This window comes from Micromys minutus, assembly GCF_963924665.1.
Source record: "Micromys minutus genome assembly, chromosome: 9".
NCBI lineage: Eukaryota > Metazoa > Chordata > Mammalia > Rodentia > Muridae > Micromys > Micromys minutus.
Genome location: NC_137978.1, coordinates 55,228,341 through 55,240,584, shown reverse-complemented (window position 1 = coordinate 55,240,584; position 12,244 = coordinate 55,228,341). Strand labels below are relative to the sequence as shown.

General features: G+C 50.7%; 1 protein-coding gene across 1 annotated transcript in view; it reads left to right on the top strand.

The window, feature by feature from the left end:
• The first annotated feature begins 769 nt into the window (after window positions 1-769).
• Window positions 770-12,244, top strand: part of TMEM51 (transmembrane protein 51) — a 48,370-nt gene continuing 36,895 nt past the window's right edge. The window contains exon 1 of the mRNA XM_080920973.1: window positions 770-907. The gene's annotated coding sequence lies outside the window, so the exon portion shown is untranslated. The remainder of the gene's footprint in view (window positions 908-12,244) is intronic.

Sequence of the window (12,244 nt, the reverse complement as noted above, 5' to 3'; positions counted from 1 at the left end):
AACTGGGCGGCTCAACCAGAAAGCGATCACCGCCAGTAGGAGGCGCCTTTTTGTTCCTAGCTGACTAGGGGCTGACTCCAGGCTGCCCAAGGACTTCTCAGGCCTTGAACTTCAAAGAGCTGGGCGCGCACCCACGAAGCCACCCAGGTCGGAATTCAGAGTTGGCAGGGGACGCAGATCCGTGTCTGGAGTCGTGGGGTACCCAGGCAAACTTCCAGGCAGGTGAGGTGCCCTCCCCAGCTGCAAGGCGGAGGAAGAAGCCAGCCTGTGATTCGCTGAAAAGTTTTCTGCCAAGCTGGAAACGCGTCCCTTACAGGGACACTACCGAACTAGGGCAGGACTCAAAGTAGCGATCCGGAAAGCATCCAGGAGAACTGAGAGGCCGGGAAAAGTTCGCTTCCTTTCTCCTTCCCTCCTCCGCCTATCACTGGGCTGGGCGGCCGGGAGTCAAGGTGGAGAGGAGTCGGCGCCCTGCGCTCACAGGAAGGTGAGTTTACAGCCAGGTGAGGTCGCCGAACCGGACTCCCAGCTCCCATTATCTCGCAAGTGCCCCTCTAGACAGCCATTCCCCAGCCGCAGAGTGGAAGGTCCCGGACTCTGCACTACGTTGCGCAGTGCCAGGCGCTCCAGCCTGCTCCGCCCCAGGGTCCAGGTCCCCGCCTGGTGGCGTAGGGCGCAGGGTGGGCAGGTGGGCGGCGCCTCCTGCGGGCGCCCTCGGTCCCTCCCTCCCTCTCTCCGCGCTTTGGGCCGTGCTGGTGACCAAAGAGGTCCCTGGGCTGCGCTTCCTCTCCACCTCGTGCTCCCCGGTTCCGGCTCCGCAGCCCGCAATTGCCTGGGGTGGGGGTGTCGCGGAACCCCCAGCCCCGGGCCTCCGGACAGAGACCCAGCGTGCCTCACTGCCTTCAGGGTGAGTCTGCGTCCTCGCGCCGAAAAGTGTTCGGCAGGGCCTGGGTTGGGTATCCTTGCGTCCCGGAGCATCATGTCGGACTTTGTCCCCAGGGGACTCCGGGACCCCGCACCCTCCGCAGCCTCACTCGGCCGATGTGGGGGTACTCCCGCCTCCCCGCGTCGCTCTGGCTTCGGCCTCGGGAGCCCCCTGTTGGCGGGGACAGGTGCCATCCGCTTGTGCCTGGACAGATACCTGGATACTTTTAGAGGAAAGAACTTGAATAGGGCACTGAGCCGGCTGCGTGAGCCCCTGTCCTTATAATGTGGGGGTGGACACTATGTACTCTTACTTCCTTCTCTTACCGCATTAAAAAGCACTCGAGGGGTGGAGAGCCAGGGGTCCTCCAGGATCCTTGGTTTCTTCCCCTGTAAAATAGGAGTGACGAGTCCTAGGCTGAGGCTAAGCATTTACAGACGTATGACTGTAGGTTAGTTACAGGGTGCAGGGGAGAACAAAATACCTATGACATAGTAAGTTGCTCGTAATTGGTGGGAGTGTTGGGGGTGCGCTTGAGGAGGGAACACCAAGTCTGATGATCCCGTTGGCCACTTTCAGAGAGATGTTTTTTCCTCTCAAGTACAGGGTAGGAGCAGGAGGCCTGTCCTGGTAGTTGCCATGGGCGACCCTGCAAGGTGGTAGGTTGCCCCCTGATGATGCATGTGGCCCTGAGCCAGGTTCTTAGCCAATACGGGAACTTAGAGATGGAAGTCCGGCAGAGTGAAGGAGCAGGGCCTAGGTAAGCTAAGCAGGCTTGCAGAGGCAGGGATCCCCACTTGTCCCCTACAGGGAAGGGACTCCTCTGGCTTTTGCTTTGAAGAATCACTTGAAAGTTAGCCCTGTCACTCAAAGGTGCTTGGGAGAGTTACTCCTTTCCAAATATCTCCCTCAGAACCCATCAAAGGTTCCCCCAACCCAGATGGAAAAAATAATGGGTGACCAGCGAGAAAGAGGCTGGTGGCGATCACCCAAGGCCAGGCCTGCCCAATTAGGAAATCAAGGAAGTCAGCGGTAGATATGACAAGGGCTGTGTGAGGGACTGTGGACAGTCACCCCACCCCCTCTGAGCCTGTCTCCTCCTTCAAGATGGGAGTGCCGAGCTTCTAGACTATAGTAAGGCTTTGGTGGCATATGCTCTGTAGTTAATATGTTGGGGGCTTAGAGAGACAGAAAAGTGAATACTGGTGTAATCGTCAAGATGTTGGCATCCCTGGGGGGCAGGGACAGAAGATGTTAGAGCAACTGACAGCAACAATAATGTGGAGGTCTACAGGTGTGCGGAAGTGTGGGGTGGGTGCGGGTAGTGTGAGTGGGTTTGTGAGCAGGTTAAAGGGAAAGTTAAAAGTCTAGGGGTCTGCGATGAGACCCACTGGACAGTCGGGGGTGGGGGGGCATCCCACAGAGGTGAGCAGAGGTGGATCAAGCGTTTTGTGTAAGCCAGGAGTTGCTGAAGGTGGACAGTGTAGACACAATTTCTATTCTAGGTCTTGAGGCAGGAGAGTCATCTGATCATAAGGTTCAGATAATTCTGGAGGGAGGGTTTGGGGGGGATCTCAGGGGTACAGTACTTGCTTGTCATGTGAGGCCATGGGTTCTATCCCCGGCACCGAACAAGTCACAGCAGCAGCAACTAGACATTCTTAAACTTAATTCCAAAGACAGCCAGGAGCAGGGAAACTGGTTCTAGACAGTAGAGACACTGAGGGGCACTGGGTAGGACACCACACAGGAGACAGGGATTAACTTGTGACCCTCACATGTGACTGACGGCCGAGGGCAAGATCCCTGGACTCCGTGGGAGGCCCAAAAGGCTGCTCTCTTTCCTACCAGTGAGTCCATGAGCTCCCAGGATGCTGGCAGGGCCCTGGACCCTCCAGCTGTTGCTTGGGACACTGACATCATCATAGGTTCGGAGCCCCCTCTGGCTACAGTGGTAACAGAAGAGGTGGCTCATGCTGATGTCCTCTAGGGGTAGCTTGCTTGGCCTTTCGGGTTTTTTTTGGGTGGAGTTCCAGATGTACACCAACATACTTCTGCATTTTTTGCCCTTCCCTGTTCTGAGGCTGGCAGGGAGCCACTCCTCTCTCCTGTTGCAGTTGCAGATCAAAAAGAGATCCCAGGGCAGTAGTCTAGGGAGTTGGAGGCGCTGGGAAAGTCCCAGAAGCTTCTGTCCACGAGGTGTGCGGAATCTGTCTCTGGCCTGCTGCTTCCTTTCACTTTTATAGTCAATGCCCTGGCACTCAGGGATACATCCTGCACTTAGCAGCCTCAGGAACACCCTCCTTGTGTGAAGTCTCTCATTGCCTGGAGGCAACTGAGAGGATCAGGTAGTATGGCAGGCGGGGAGGAGCCTCTAGCCATCCACACACCACATTCACATGACCCACGAAACTCAGAAGGACCAGAGGCAGGTGGATTCGCGCACCAAAGCCCAGACTCCTTTCTGGGGTCCTTCTTGAGATCCACAGGGGGGTGTGGCCACATGGGGGACAAGTTGGATGATTTCATAGTTTCTGGGTCTTTCTGGACATCCCATTGAGCCTGGACAGGTGGCACAGCCTAGCCTGGCCCAACTGTATTTTTTCCCCAGCCCTTGGCACCAGGCCTCCTCTCCTGGGAGCTCTTGTTTGGTTTTCTTTCCCTACCACAGGCCAGGCTGCCTTGACCACTTCCAAATGGTCCAAGACAGGGATCAGAAATCTGACAGGTGGGTCTATGCTGTCCCAGCCACCACACCTTGGGTTGATTCCTAAATTCCCTCTCTCAAGCCCCGGTCTCATCTCAGAATGCTGGCTTGGCCCTGGCACACTGCCTGCCGTTCAGCTGTTCACTCCGGCTCCTGTCTCCCCTGGCCTAGATTTCCAGGCTCAGCCACTCTCACATTTGCATGCTGGTCACTGTCGGACCCAGGATGTTGGAACCAGCAGGGAGGAGGGGAGAGTTTAGCTTCAGAAATCCAATCTCCAAATCTTACAAATGAGGAAACTGAGGTCTGAGGAAAAGGAAAGGCATATCTGACATTAAAGCTAGGACCAGGCCTTGAATTTTCCCAGTTCTGTCTTGGATAATTTATTGTCATATTTTATTTTGTTTACTATGAGTGTGTATGTGCAGGTGTGTGCATGCCAAAGCATGTGTGTAGAGGCCAGAGGAAAACTTTTGAGAGTCAGTTGTCTCTTCTACCTTGGTTTCTGAGGATGGGAACTCAGCCTTGGCGGCAAGCACCTTGACCCGCTACGCCATCTCACCAGGCTGTCTTGGATGTTGCTCAGGGTCCTTCTGTTTGTTTGCCTGCTGTGTGACAATCTCATGTAGCTGAAGCTGGCTTTGAACTCTGTATGTAGCTGAGGGGTGCCTTCTGGTTCTCCTGCCTCACCTCCTGAGTACAAGGACCACGGACATCCAATGCCATGCCTAGCTTCTGTGGGGGCCGGAGCTGGGGACCCTCGGGTTTACCATGTTCAGTCTGCTCATTGTCATCTGGGAGGGAGCTGCTGGTGACACGTGTCTGACACTCCGTCATCCACTGAGCCATATGGGCGTCCCTGCACCTACAAACTAAGGAAACTGCTGCTTCTCCAGATGGCAGGGGCACAAATGCCTTGTAAGGAAGGGACAATGTTGGTGACCCAGCAACACTGGCTGGAAAGCTACACCTGGTTTTGCACTCTGAATCATTCTGAAGAGACAAGTTTGCCCCCTACACATTCTGGCATGCTACATGGTGGCCATCAGTGATTCAGGAGTCTGGCTTTTAGGGTCACTTCAGTCTGGACACCACCTTGACTCAAATTCTCTAACACAATGAAAGGTGCACGGGGCTTCGGGGATCCCTGCTTCTGTGTGAAGGAGACGTCTGATCCCCATGAGGTCTTTAGAAAGAGAAGGCTGGCATATGGAAGTGACTGATAGGAGCCCATGATCACACAGAGGAAGAGTCTGATTTTAGCCATGTTCATTTTAAGCTAACCACTGGTACCACCCCATGGCTTCCCCAGGCTAGGCGTCCCTGGGGTGTCTAAACTAGAGCCTTAGGAACGTCTCATCTGGGCTTGCTCATTTCAGCCCTTCTCCGGAGTAAGTGAAGCCTGAAGAGATGCCTCAGTGGCTAAAAGCACTCACTATACAACCGGGAGGTCATATCCGGTACTTTCATGTAACAGGATAGGCATCTCTCCACTGACTGTAACCCAGATCTGTACGGGACTGTCCAGATGATCCCTGGGGTTTACTGGCTTCCAGTCTAGCTGAGGGGGAATAAAAAAAGCCCAAGGTTCAGGGCAAGACCTTGCCTAAAAGAATAAGGTAGAAAGTGCTGAAGGTTGACACATGGTGCCCCTCTTCTGGCCTCTCCACATGTGCACTGGTACACACACACACTCACACACACAACAGGGGAGGGGGACACATAACACTTACATAGACACACACTTTAAAGATTAAAAAAAAATATATTTAAAGAATCAAAGGCGAAATAAAATGTGTGAGAATTCGCTTCCTAAGCAAGGGAGGTCTTCCTCCTGGGGGCCAGACTTCTGGGATGGGACATTGATAGTTTGCATTGGAATTCTGAACGGACAGCGGGTGTCTTCCAGGCTAACGCCTGCACACTGTGGGCATCTTTTGTTTGTTTGAGTTTGTTTGTTTGTTTGTTTGTTTTTGAGACTGGCTCTCATTAGCTGTATAGACAAAGATGACCTTGAACTCCTGCCCCGACCTCTCCAGTTCTGGGATGATACACGTGTGCCACCGGCTACCATAGCATCTGATCAGTGGGTTTGACGGTCAGGTGACTGTTCTTGCTCTGTCTCTTCCAAAGGTGGAGGAATGAGAGGAAAGACTGGAGATCTACATGCACAACTTTAAAAACATTTTATTTATTTTGTTCTGTCTTGGAGGAGTCGTGGGGAGGGTCTGTATGGGCCATGTCTAGTGTAGGGAGGTCACGGGGTAATTTATAAGACTTGGCTCTCTCCTTCCACCACGTGCCATGTGGGGCCCAAGGATCAAACTCAGGTCAGTGGGCTTGGCAACAAGCCCCTTTACCTTCTGAGTCAATTCATTGGCCCATGGAGAGTACTTTTTTATTAAATTTTATTAGTAGTAGTAGTAGTAGTAGTAGTAGTAGTAGTAGTAGTAGTAGTAGTAGTAGTTTGAGACATGTTTTCACTATGTATCCCTGTCTTATCTCAAACTCTCTATGTAGCCCAGGGTGGCCTCAAACTCACACTGAACCTCCTGCCTCTCTAGTCCTAGGATTGAAGGCATGTGCCACCACTCCCAGAATATTTTTATAAATTAAAAAAATCACATTTATCATCATCATCATCATCATCATTGTATGTGTGAGAGAGAGACAGATGGGGTACACTCGTTCCAATATGCTGAGATCAGACGACAACTTTGCAGGAGGTGGTCCTCTCCATTTGCCCTACGGGTCTTACAAAAAACGCAAAGCTTGGCTTGGCTTTGGATACCCTAGGTTCAGAAGTTCCTCCCTCCCTGTAAAGAATTCACAGACCTTGAAAGTAAAAAATGTGTCACTAAGTAGTACACTGTCAGGTTTGGTTTCACCGCACCTCCCTTTGCCCGCTGAGCCATCTCTCGGGCCCAGGAGAAGTGTGTGTGTGACTGTGGTCTGAGTCAAGCAACACACGGTGAGAGCTCCGGGCGGTCCCGCTGAGTTCTTATGCCGTGATCCTGGGAACTCAGGATTCCTTGGACAGTTCCCAGAAAGCCAGCGGCTCAGGCTTTGTGAGGACAGAGCTCAGGGGTGGGAGGCAGGGCCAACAGGAAGGAGGAACTGCTTGCAAATGTTCCAGATATACCCTGGCTGCCGAAGTTCCCTTTTAAAGAATTCGGAGACCTTAAAAAGTAAAATGTATTACAAAGTGAAGAACCAGTCTTTACGAAACCTCCTCAGTTCTTCTTAGGAGAAACAGAGGCAGGGGCGGGGGGCCGGGGGGGGGGGCATGTGTTTCCAAGTGGAGACAGCGACGGTGTTCCTAAGGAGGCTAGGCAGTCAGTGTGAGAGAGCAGCACAGGCCACACTGTGTGTGTACCAAGACTGTGTGTCTTTAGGAAAGCCTGCTGCTATGTGGCCCTGCTTATGCTTCTGATCTATAGCTTCACTTTGGTCAGGGCTGAGATGGTTTAATGTTAAGGGCACTGGCTGCTCTTGCAAAGGACCTGGCTTTGGTTTGGTTCCCAGAACCCACAGGGCAGCTCATCCCAGCCTGTAACGCCACATCCAGAGGACCTGATCCCCTCTTCTGGTTTCTTTGGGCAGCCGCACACACATGGCACACACATACACTCGAGGTCTCGCATACGAGTCAATTAAACTTAGTCTGTTTCTAAAAGCACACGTGGTTCAATGGCGGCACTTAGCCAGCACCCATGCATAATAACCCTACTTCCCGTTTCATCTCTACTTCTTCCTCCTTGAACTCCTGAACCACCTGTAGTGCCGGAATTACAGACACACCCTCCACACCAGGTGCTGGGGTGGAACACAACTTTGTGTATGTTGGGTAACCTCTCCTCTAGTGAACTATATCCCAGCCCTTGTCTGTGTGTCTGTGTGTCTGTCTGTCTGCCTGCCTGCCTGTCTGTGTGCCTGCTTGCCACCTGTCTTTCTCTCTGTCTCTCTCACGTGTGTGTGTGTGTGTGTGTGTGTGTGTGTGTGTGTGTGTGTGTATGTGTATGTAGTATGCATACCTGTCTAGAATGTCATAGATGGCAGACAACTCCCTAAGATCCTCTTCCTAGCCTAAGAGGACCAGGACCAGCCTAACATCACCCAACACACGTTGGTGGGACCACAAACCAAAGTTCGCATGGTGGGCCCAGTGCCTTTGAGATCACGGTCTCACTTAATATACCATTCTGAAAATCTCTGAAAGGTTCTGCTGTGTTCTCTGCAAGGGACTTGAAGTGACGGCCAACATTAAACCCTGGGCCTTGCATATGTTAAGCCACTAAGCTCAGGCCTAGGGACTCTCAGAACCTTACATTTCGGCCAGCTTCTTTATGTTAGGTCTAGAGAGGGGCTGAGAACTGACCTACCCTCTTTCTACACGTTTTTTCTGCCCCACTGTCTGGCTTGAGTAGGGTGTGAACCAGGACTGTTGATTTTGGTGGACAGAACCTGGTTTGTTTGTTTGTTTGTTTTCTTTTGTTTGAGACAGGATTTCTCTGGGTAGCCTCAGGGAACATAAATTTTAAGAAGGTCTCTACCTCTCCCTAGGAAAGCAATCGTCTTCAGGTCTGTAAGACCATGAACTACAGTTTGCAGTTGGGAGTTATGGCTTGAACCTGCCTCTGGGCAACTCTTGTTTTCGAAAGATCAGCAGTGTAAATGGTTGTCTTGGTACCACGCCTAAGCCTTTGTAAGAATATTTGCATAAACAAATCGATAAACAAATGCATTGTTACAGTCTTTAGTGACTGGTTCTGCCATCAACAGAGGCAGCCCCGCCCCTAGGGATGTGCCTATGGTCCTGAGGGAGACTTTGGGGAATGTACCAAGCAGTTGGGATCTGGTCAGAGGACCCCCCCCCCATCCCGGCCCCAGGGCCAGGAGGGAGGAGGGGTTAACTCAAACTCAGAGTGCAAGAAAGAGCTTTCTTTTACTTTAGAGACAGCATCTCATGTGGCATAAGCTCACCTAGAACCTTATAGTTGACGATGACCTCAGACTCCGCATCCACCCGCAGGGTCCTGAGATCTCCCGATGCACATCTGTTTGAGGTAATGCTGGGAACTGAATCCCAGGACCTCACACGTGATACCCACTGTGCTAGGTTCTTCGAGGGAAAGAACCGCTAAAGAAGTAGAGTCCAAGTTGAACTGGGAAGGGGAACAAAGCTCAGGTGCCAGCAACCCACCCAGTGGATGTAGCAACCTAAGCAAAGTTCCTGAGGTAGTTGAGTTAAGTTCCCAAGGGCCCACAGAGCTGCAGTGGTGGAATGGAAAAACCTACAGGATTTCCTTCTACAAGTAATTTTAGTGGTGGTAGTTTCCCCCAGATTAGAATGGAGCTGTCATGCAATCCAGCAGATTCACGTCGGGGTAGAAGGACTGGGCTCAGAAGAGACATTTGTATGTTTCTCATGGTTGTTTGTGAAGGTGGAAGGAACGTTCCCTGGCATTTGGGTAAACACACGGACCGTGGTCCAGACAATATATGCCCTTCAGCCTTCAAGTGCATGGCACAGGCTACCCGAGGGCTTTATGCTAAGAGACAAAAGCCAGCGAGAAGACAAACAGAAAGGGGGTTGGTTCTTGGTGGGTTAGAACTTACCACGAAAACTTGAGGACCTAAGAAGAGTGGGATGCTGGTTTTCAGGGACAAAGGGAAGGAGACAGTGAGCTACTCTGTGCTGGGGAGGGGCTCGGTTTTTACAGTGTGGGTTGCTGAATGGGTCGGTGGGCTGTCTGTCAGTGATGGTTGGCCTATGACGTGAGTGTCTTTAATGGCACTAAACTGCCTGCTTAAAACTTGGTAATGAGGCGGCTGAGATGGTTTAGTGGGTAATGAGCTTACTTAGCAACCCTGCCCCCCCTCCTCCTGTGTCCTGGCCCCTGCCCCAAGTGCTATCTCCAGAACCCACGAAAGGGTGGAAGCCACAATGTTGTCCTCTGACCTCCCCAGCTCAATAATATTTTTAAAACTCGGTAGAATAATAGAGTTTATATCCTAAAGAACAAATGTGAGTGCCCAGTAGAATTTTCTCGCCATAAAAACTTGAGGGAGCAGAATCATGACTCTGTGCTCATCGAGTCTTCCTACAGATCAGGCTTGGTTCTTGGTTTTGGGGTGCGGGGCACACAGGAGAGACAGTTCCTGCCTTCACGGAGCTCACACCTTACTGGGGAGCAGGGAGGAGTGGGTGAACTAGGAAGCAAGCAGTTGAAATTAGTGGGCAAGCACCCCATGCAGAACCGGGCTTCTTCATGGCTTTCTTGCTGCACCGACAGGCCCGGGCAGCTGTCACAGTTCTCGGAACTGACCTCTTCAGAGATCCTCCACTCTCCATCCCCCCAACTAATGACCACTGCTCAACCCCCAACTTGACCCTAGGCCTTGGTCCCAAGAAGTGGCTTTCTACTTCCTTCTTCCTGTTCATCCTGGTCAGGGAAGTCTGATGAGTTTTCACTTCCTGCTTTCTCTGCTCTCTCCCTCTCTCTCTCCCCACTTCCCCTACCACTCTCCCTCCCTCCCTCCTCCTATCCCTCCCCCTGTGTCTCTGTCTCCCCCCCACTCTCTCAATGAAGAATGGGGTAAGTAAAGGCACACACACTGCTTTCTGAGTTTTGGATGTGAAGCCACCAGCTGCTTCGTTCTTCTGTCGTGACCTCCCGTCCATGAAGAATTGCATCCTGGAACTGATGGTTGGACTCAACCCTTCTTCCTTCAATCACCTTAGTTAGCACAGTCTATCACAGCAAATGGAGAAGAAACAGGGCCTTTGTACACAGCCCAGGCTGGTCTAGAACTTGTGATCCTCCTGCCTCTGCCTGCTGAGAGTTGGGATTAGCGGTTTGTCCCACCATGGCAGATTCTAAACCTTATGTATACCAACCACAATGTAGACACCATAGAAGTCTTTAACCAAAAGGATTCTTTACATATTCAATGCAGCCCCAGCTATATGTAGTTGGTTAAATCCTAGGATGCGGTTCCCATGGCTACAGAGGGCATCTGCTATGATCAGATATAGGTCATGGATGTTATTATCACTGAAGCTGTGGGACTGGTTTATATGGCTCAGGCCTTCCCTGTGCCATCTTTCAGCTCTGACAACCTAAAACAGCATTTGTTACAGTGCCTAAGTCTCTTCTGGTCCTTTGGGGTTTTCAGATTTCCCTCCAAACTCCTAACCTTGAAAGCTTGGATTTGTGCTGGCCAGAACATTTAATGTAGTTGTCCCTAAAACTGGGTTTGTCTATATTCTTAAAACCAGTCAGGGTCTTTCTAGCTCCTGTACGGAAGAAGTACCCTCTCTGCGCTGTAACAGGATCTGTAGGTTACCCATGCGACATTTTTCAGTCATGATGGCTTTGAAGACTGGGTAAGCAGGTGTCTACCAAGTTATTGCAGTCCTTCTTGGAAAGGTTTTTTTTTTTATTTTTTAAGATTTATTTATTTATTATATATAAGTACACTGTAGCTGTCTTCAGACACACCAGAAGAGGGCATCAGATCTCATTACAGATGGTCGTGAGCCATCATGTGGTTGCTGGGAATTGAACTCAGGACCTCTAGAAGAGCAGTCAGTGCTCTTAACCACTGAGCCATCTCTCCAGCCTGACAAGGGGCTTTTTAACATGGTGGCAAAGGTAAAATTATACAGGGCCATATATTATATGGTTGCTAGATTAGATTTTGAAAATTAAAGCCTTTGAAAAACCAGTTGGTAAACTGAGGCAGTGTTCACAGCACACGCCTGGAAAGATTTGTTCTGTAAAAACTCACAGTAGCTCTCTCTGGGTTGGCAGGAAAAAGCTGAATGCTCCTGCCCAGGCATGGGATAAAAATGAGCTGTTACTGCCCAGTGGGCACAAGGGGAGACATGGGACAGAATTCTGCCCAATTGCATTCAAGTTCATGCCAATTCAGACTGCACTATCACCACACAAGAACAGAAGATGTTTTAAAATTTTAGGTTAGTGGGCAGGTAACATGACTCAGTGGATAAAGGCATTTGCCTATAAGCCTGAAGATCGGAGATTAATCCCAGAGATTAACAGGGTTGAGAGAGAGAGAGAAAAAGAAAAACAAGTCTACAAGTCATTTCTCTGACTTCCACACTCATTTTGACATTCACACACCCACATATACACACGCACGAATATACGCACAGTAAATAAATAGGTGTAATAAAAACCTGAAGTTAAAAATAATGTAGGGTGGGCTGGAGAGGTGGTTAAGAGCACTGACTGCTCTTCCAGGGGTCCTGAGTTCAATTCCCAGCAACCACATGATGGCTCACAACCATCTGTAATGGGATCAGATGCCCTCTTCTGGTGTCTGAAGACAGCTACAGTGCACTTATATATAATAGATAAATAAATCTTTAAAAACAGAATGTGGGCACTTAGAGTGGGGCTCTACTGAAAGTGGTCCTCTCCCATAGCCTGTGCCACAGGAACCAAGTGTGGCAGGTTATCCCACTGCTAAGGGTCAGAAGCTCAAGGCCATCCTCAGATATATAGTGAGCTTGAGGCCAGCCTGGGCTACATGAGACCCTGACTTAAATTCATGAAGGAAGAAATAAAAGGCGGTGCTTTAAT